The sequence below is a fragment of the Miscanthus floridulus genome, chromosome 12, assembly GCF_019320115.1.
Source record: "Miscanthus floridulus cultivar M001 chromosome 12, ASM1932011v1, whole genome shotgun sequence".
NCBI classification, from domain to species: Eukaryota; Viridiplantae; Streptophyta; class Magnoliopsida; order Poales; family Poaceae; genus Miscanthus; species Miscanthus floridulus.
Genome location: NC_089591.1, coordinates 1,821,292 through 1,826,656, shown reverse-complemented (window position 1 = coordinate 1,826,656; position 5,365 = coordinate 1,821,292).

Genomic DNA, 5,365 nt, shown 5'->3' with positions numbered 1-5,365 from the left:
GACTGTTAACCACTGCACCAGTATTAGCCCAACCTGACATCGAGAAGCCGTTTGATGTTTATTGTGATGCTTCAGGTATTGGTATTGGATGTGTGTTGATGCAAGAAGGCCGAGTCATTGCTTATGCGTCCCGGCAACTTAAGCAACATGAAGAACACTATTCGACTCATGATTTGGAGTTAGCAGCTGTGGTTCATGCTCTGAAGATTTGGCGGCATTACCTGCTTGGTAATACGTGTCATATGTATACAGACCACAAGAGCTTAAAGTATATCTTTACTCAGTCAGAGTTGAACATGCGACAAAGAAGATGGTTAGAACTGATTAAGGATTATGATTTGGAAGTACATTATCACCCCGGTAAAGCAAATGTGGTTGCAGATGCCCTCAGTCGCAAAAGTTATTGCAATTGTCTGACAGTGAGAACAATGGGTTTGAATTTATGTCAAGAAATGGAAAAGTTGAATGTAGAAGTAATTCAACAAGGAAGTTTGACCAACATAATTGTTGAAGCCACTATTCGAGATCAAGTTATTGCTGCTCAGAAGGAAAACAAGGGTATAGCCCATATTAAGGAAAGAGTCAAGAATGGAAAAGCGGAATGCTTTAGTATTGACAATGAAGATGTGTTGTGGTTCAAGGATCGCCTGGTGGTACCAAAAGTTCCTGAGTTGCGGCAGTCAATTCTAGATGAGGCACATGCTACTAGGTTATCAATCCATCCGGGAAGTAACAAGATGTACCATGACTTGAAGCAAAGATTCTGGTGGACTAAAATGAAAATAGAGATTGCTAGATACATAGCAAAGTGTGATACTTGTCAAAAGGTGAAAGCTATACATTTGAGGTCTGCTGGTGAGTTACAACCATTACCTATTCCATCTTGGAAGTGGGAGGACATAAGTATGGACTTTATTGTTGGTCTACCCAAGACATCAAAGGGATTTGACTCAGTATGGGTTATTGTAGATCGACTCACTAAGTCAGCACATTTTCTTCCAGTCAAGACAATATATCCTACGATCCAATATGCCAAGATGTATTTAGCAAGAATCATGAGTCTCCATGGAGTACCCAAGACTATTGTGTCAGATAGGGGTACACAGTTTGTCTCCAACTTTTGGAAACAATTGCATTCTTCATTGGGTACCAAACTTCTGTATAGTATAGCTTATCATCCGCAGACTGATGGACAGACTGAAAGGGTTAATCAAGTACTTGAAGATATGTTAAGGTGTTGTGTCCTTAACTATTCCAATAAGTGGGACGAATGCTTACCTTTGGCCGAGTTCTCATACAACAATAGTTATCAGGAAAGCATTAGAATGGCTCCATTTGAAGCACTCTATGGTCGTAGGTGCAGAACATCATTGAGTTGGTCTGAGCCTAGGAGAGAGAAGATTCTTTGGAGTTGACCTTGTGAAAGAAACAGAAGACAAGGTTAGGCAAATACAGAGTAATCTGAAGATAGCTCAGTCCCGCCAAAAGAGTTATGCGGATAGACGACGGAGACCATTGGTATTCAACAAAGGAGATTTTGTATATCTGAAAGTATCACCAATGAAGGGAGTTAACCGTTTTGGTGTTAAAGGAAAGTTGGCACCCCGATACATTGGACCATATCAAATTTTGGAGAGGTATGGAAAAGTGGCATATCGCTTGAAATTACCTGAACATCTTGCAGCTGTGCATGATGTGTTCCATGTTTCTCAATTGAAGAAGTGTCTCCGAGTGCCTGAACAGAATGTTGAAGTTGAAGGAGTGGAACTAGAACCGGATTTAACTTATTCCGAATATCCTATCCGAGTGTTAGATCAGAAAGATCGTGTTACTCGAAGACGGACAATCAAGTTCTATAAGATACAATGGAATCAACATTCAGAAGAGGAAGCTACTTGGGAATCAGAAGATTACTTGTTAGAAAAGTTTCCAGAATTTCTAGCGTCAATATAGAATAGAGTAATGTAAGTTGAGTTCGGTAGTACAAATTGTGTTTTGTAAAGGGACCTCAGCTGTTTTATGAACAGAGTTTGTATGTGTTCTCGCGACACATTTCCTTTTCCATTACTTACCCTATGGCTTTGAATCTCGGGGCGAGATTTCTTTTAGGGGGAAGGATTGTAACACCTCGGGTGTTTAAATATTAAAATCTGACATGTCATCATATGCATTGCAAAGCATTTGGCATTTGGTGAAAACTTTGAGATGCATACACTAATACAAGTTTATATTTATGTGGTATGTGTTGCAATGTATTGTTTGACTCAAGTTCAATGTTTGTTTGGATTTTGAATTTTTCGAGAAAACCCCGCTTTTCAACATTTAAATCCTACCCTAAAAATCCATTTCAAAATCTAAGCATATTTTGGGGTTGGGCCCAAAAGCAAAAGTGTAGAGCTTGGCAAGTTATACAAAGTTTATTTTTGGAGTTTTTCAAGTTGTTTAGAAAAATTTTGAGTAATTCAAAAAGGCGTAATTCGTTAAATTTCCCTATTTGAATTCAAAAGTTCATTTCAAAATCTAGACCGAATTAGGAAATGGTTATAAAAGCAAAGTTGTAGAACTTTTGATTTTGAACAACTTTTATTTTTGGAGATTTTTGAGTTGTTATGAAAATTTGGGAGTAATTTGTGAATTTTGGCGAATGGCAAACTTGTAATTTCGATGAACAGTGTTCACCGCTTGCGCTACACCGCCGGCGAGCTTCGGCTTGCTTCCAGTCACGCGCGTGGCCTGTCTGGGCATCGTGTTGGCGCGCTGAAGGCTTCGTCGTGGCATTCCTTGAGCTTCCTGGCCATCCTTTTAAGCCTGAGCCGCCATCGTCGTTGCCCTTCTCCCTTGCTCTGTTTTCCCGTCGCCGCTGCTCCACTCCGGCGAGCCCGTGCCGTCGTTGTCGTGCTCCACCGTCGCTGATAAGCTAGTCCCAGCTCTGCTTTAGCCTTACGCGCTCAGCCAACCCATCAATTCAGCTTAATTTCGCTGGGAACCACCGCTCGTCGTGTTTCTTCTCCACGGCCGGCAGCCCCGCCGTCGAGCCCGCGTCGCCGTGGCCAGCGCGCTACGGTGAGTCCCTGCCCTTGCCGAGTCTTGCTTCGGCTTCGCTGCAATGATGTAGTGCTTTGTGACCCATTGGTTTCTCATTTTGACCACCACAGCTACCAGAGCATCGCCGTCGTTGAAGATCGCTCCGCCGTGAACCCTGTCAACGTTGACCCGTGTCATCGTAGCTCATCCGGTCCCATTCTTTGCTCCAACGTGTTCGTGGTGAGCTACTAGACCTTCCCATGCCCTCTGTTTCCCCATTTTCGGCTTTGTTTCGCCGGCGTAGCACTGCCGTGTCACCGCATCCACCATGGCCGACGACGAGCTAGTGTAGGGCCGTAATCCGTGCTGATAGGGACGTCAATCGATGCGCCTAGACTTGGTGATCATTATGGTACGTTGGCCATCGCCGTTGATCTCACCGTCGGCGAGAAATCGCTGGTCAGAGCCGTCGCTGCCGTAGTCAACGTCGGAGGTTGAAGATGACATGTGGGACCCGTTGTCAGTGACTCAACGTTCAAATGATTTTTCTATTTTCAGATTTGAATGAATAGTGTCTGTTTTTGTTATTTTTGTATAGATTTATTTAAAGCTCCAAAAATTATGAAAATTTTTGTGTGACTTCTCTGTGATGTATAGTATTTAAGAAAAATATGAAATAATGTTTTTCAGTAATTTTTAAATGTGGTAAAAATTGCTCAATTAATTCATAAATGGATTTCCATGATTTTTCTAGGCTTATTTATTTATCCAAAAATTATGAAATTTGTTTTGCCACTTAGTTAACATGTAATGAACATGTACTAAAATTTTGAGCTCAATTAGAATAAGTTGATTTATTTCATAATTTTGAATTAAATAATTAATTCATAAAAGCAAATAGTAACCTTTAATGATTTAGGTTTTTGTTTGGACTTTTGGATTGAGTGATGACCTTGGGTCCTTAGTTGATGATGATCCTTGGCAATTGATGTATGTGTTATGAAAAAGGATTTAGTTGGTTGACTTGCAACTGTACCGCGAAGGAAAGTTGTATTCAAATTGTTAATTTTGCATCCATCATCGAGCATCATGTTTCATATTCCACATCATGTTAAACATGGCATTGTTATTACGTGTAGTGAACGAAGGTGAAAACGTGGTAGTTAATCAAGCTGTTGAGGAGGTTAATCCGTCTGTTGAGGTCGGATCGAATCCTTGTGTAACGTCGCAGGAACCGGACTTTTCCGTCAACGAAGGCAAGCCCCGGATGCATACAACCCTACCTTGTGTTTTACAAATTAATTTCGCTTTTGCTTTCCGTTACTGCATTAAGTGATTAGGAGTTAAGTAAGAGCCTAATTGGTGCATTACCACCCTTGTTATTCCATATTTACCATATTACCAGTTTTAAACTCGTATATGCCTAGTTTTGCTTAGCTATGCGTAGAACGATGAAAGTCGGGTGACCCCCTGCCACCTGCAAGTTTTAAATGGGACATTGGTCAATATTGTTAGCATGTGATATGGGAATGTGGAGTAATAAATCTAGACCGGGCGGACTCGGTGTGTGTGAGCCACAAGACATGGAGGTCTTGTGAGCGGGTTCTTTCCGCCTGTGTCGATTAAGGCACGTCCGTTGTTGAATTGTATGAGGTGAGAATTTGTAGTACTAACCACATACTCCGGTAAGCCTGAACTTGGAAATTCTATTACGAGAATGGCTACTCGCGCACTGGGAGTGGAGAGATGGCGGGAATAGCGTGTACCCACGTGGCCATGGGCTGGAATGGTGGAGTACTGTATTCTCGGGTGGCGCGGACCCATTCTTGTTTTAGAGGATCCGAGGGTAGGTTGATATATGTGAGTCGGGGACCTGCATATGTCGTGTGGTCTGGAATCCCCAGCTGGGCTTAATCGGTTCGAATCGTCGTTGCTCCTCGGTTATGGAGACTCAACTCACTGTTCATCATCGTAGAATTAATAACCGAAACTTGAATAAGGCTTGTAAAGGTGTTGGATATGAAGTTTCATGATCTCAGTGCGGATCGTGTCAGCTTTGTATATAATTCTTGAGAAGTTTTCTATATAAAGAATGTTGTTAAAAGAGCTTTTACGCAAAAGAACTTTGATCATTGTTAAAGCTATACCTTGAATCCCTGAGCCTGCATTACTGAGTTTATCAGTTAATATTTCGGATAAGTCTTGTTGAGTACTTTTGTACTCAGGGTTCGTTGACCCCTTGTTGCAGGTGAGCCTCATGAGCAGATCTGTTTTGGATCGTGCTACATGACTATCGTTCGTTCTGACGATGAGAAGTAAATGTGTGATCCTTGGGCAGGAT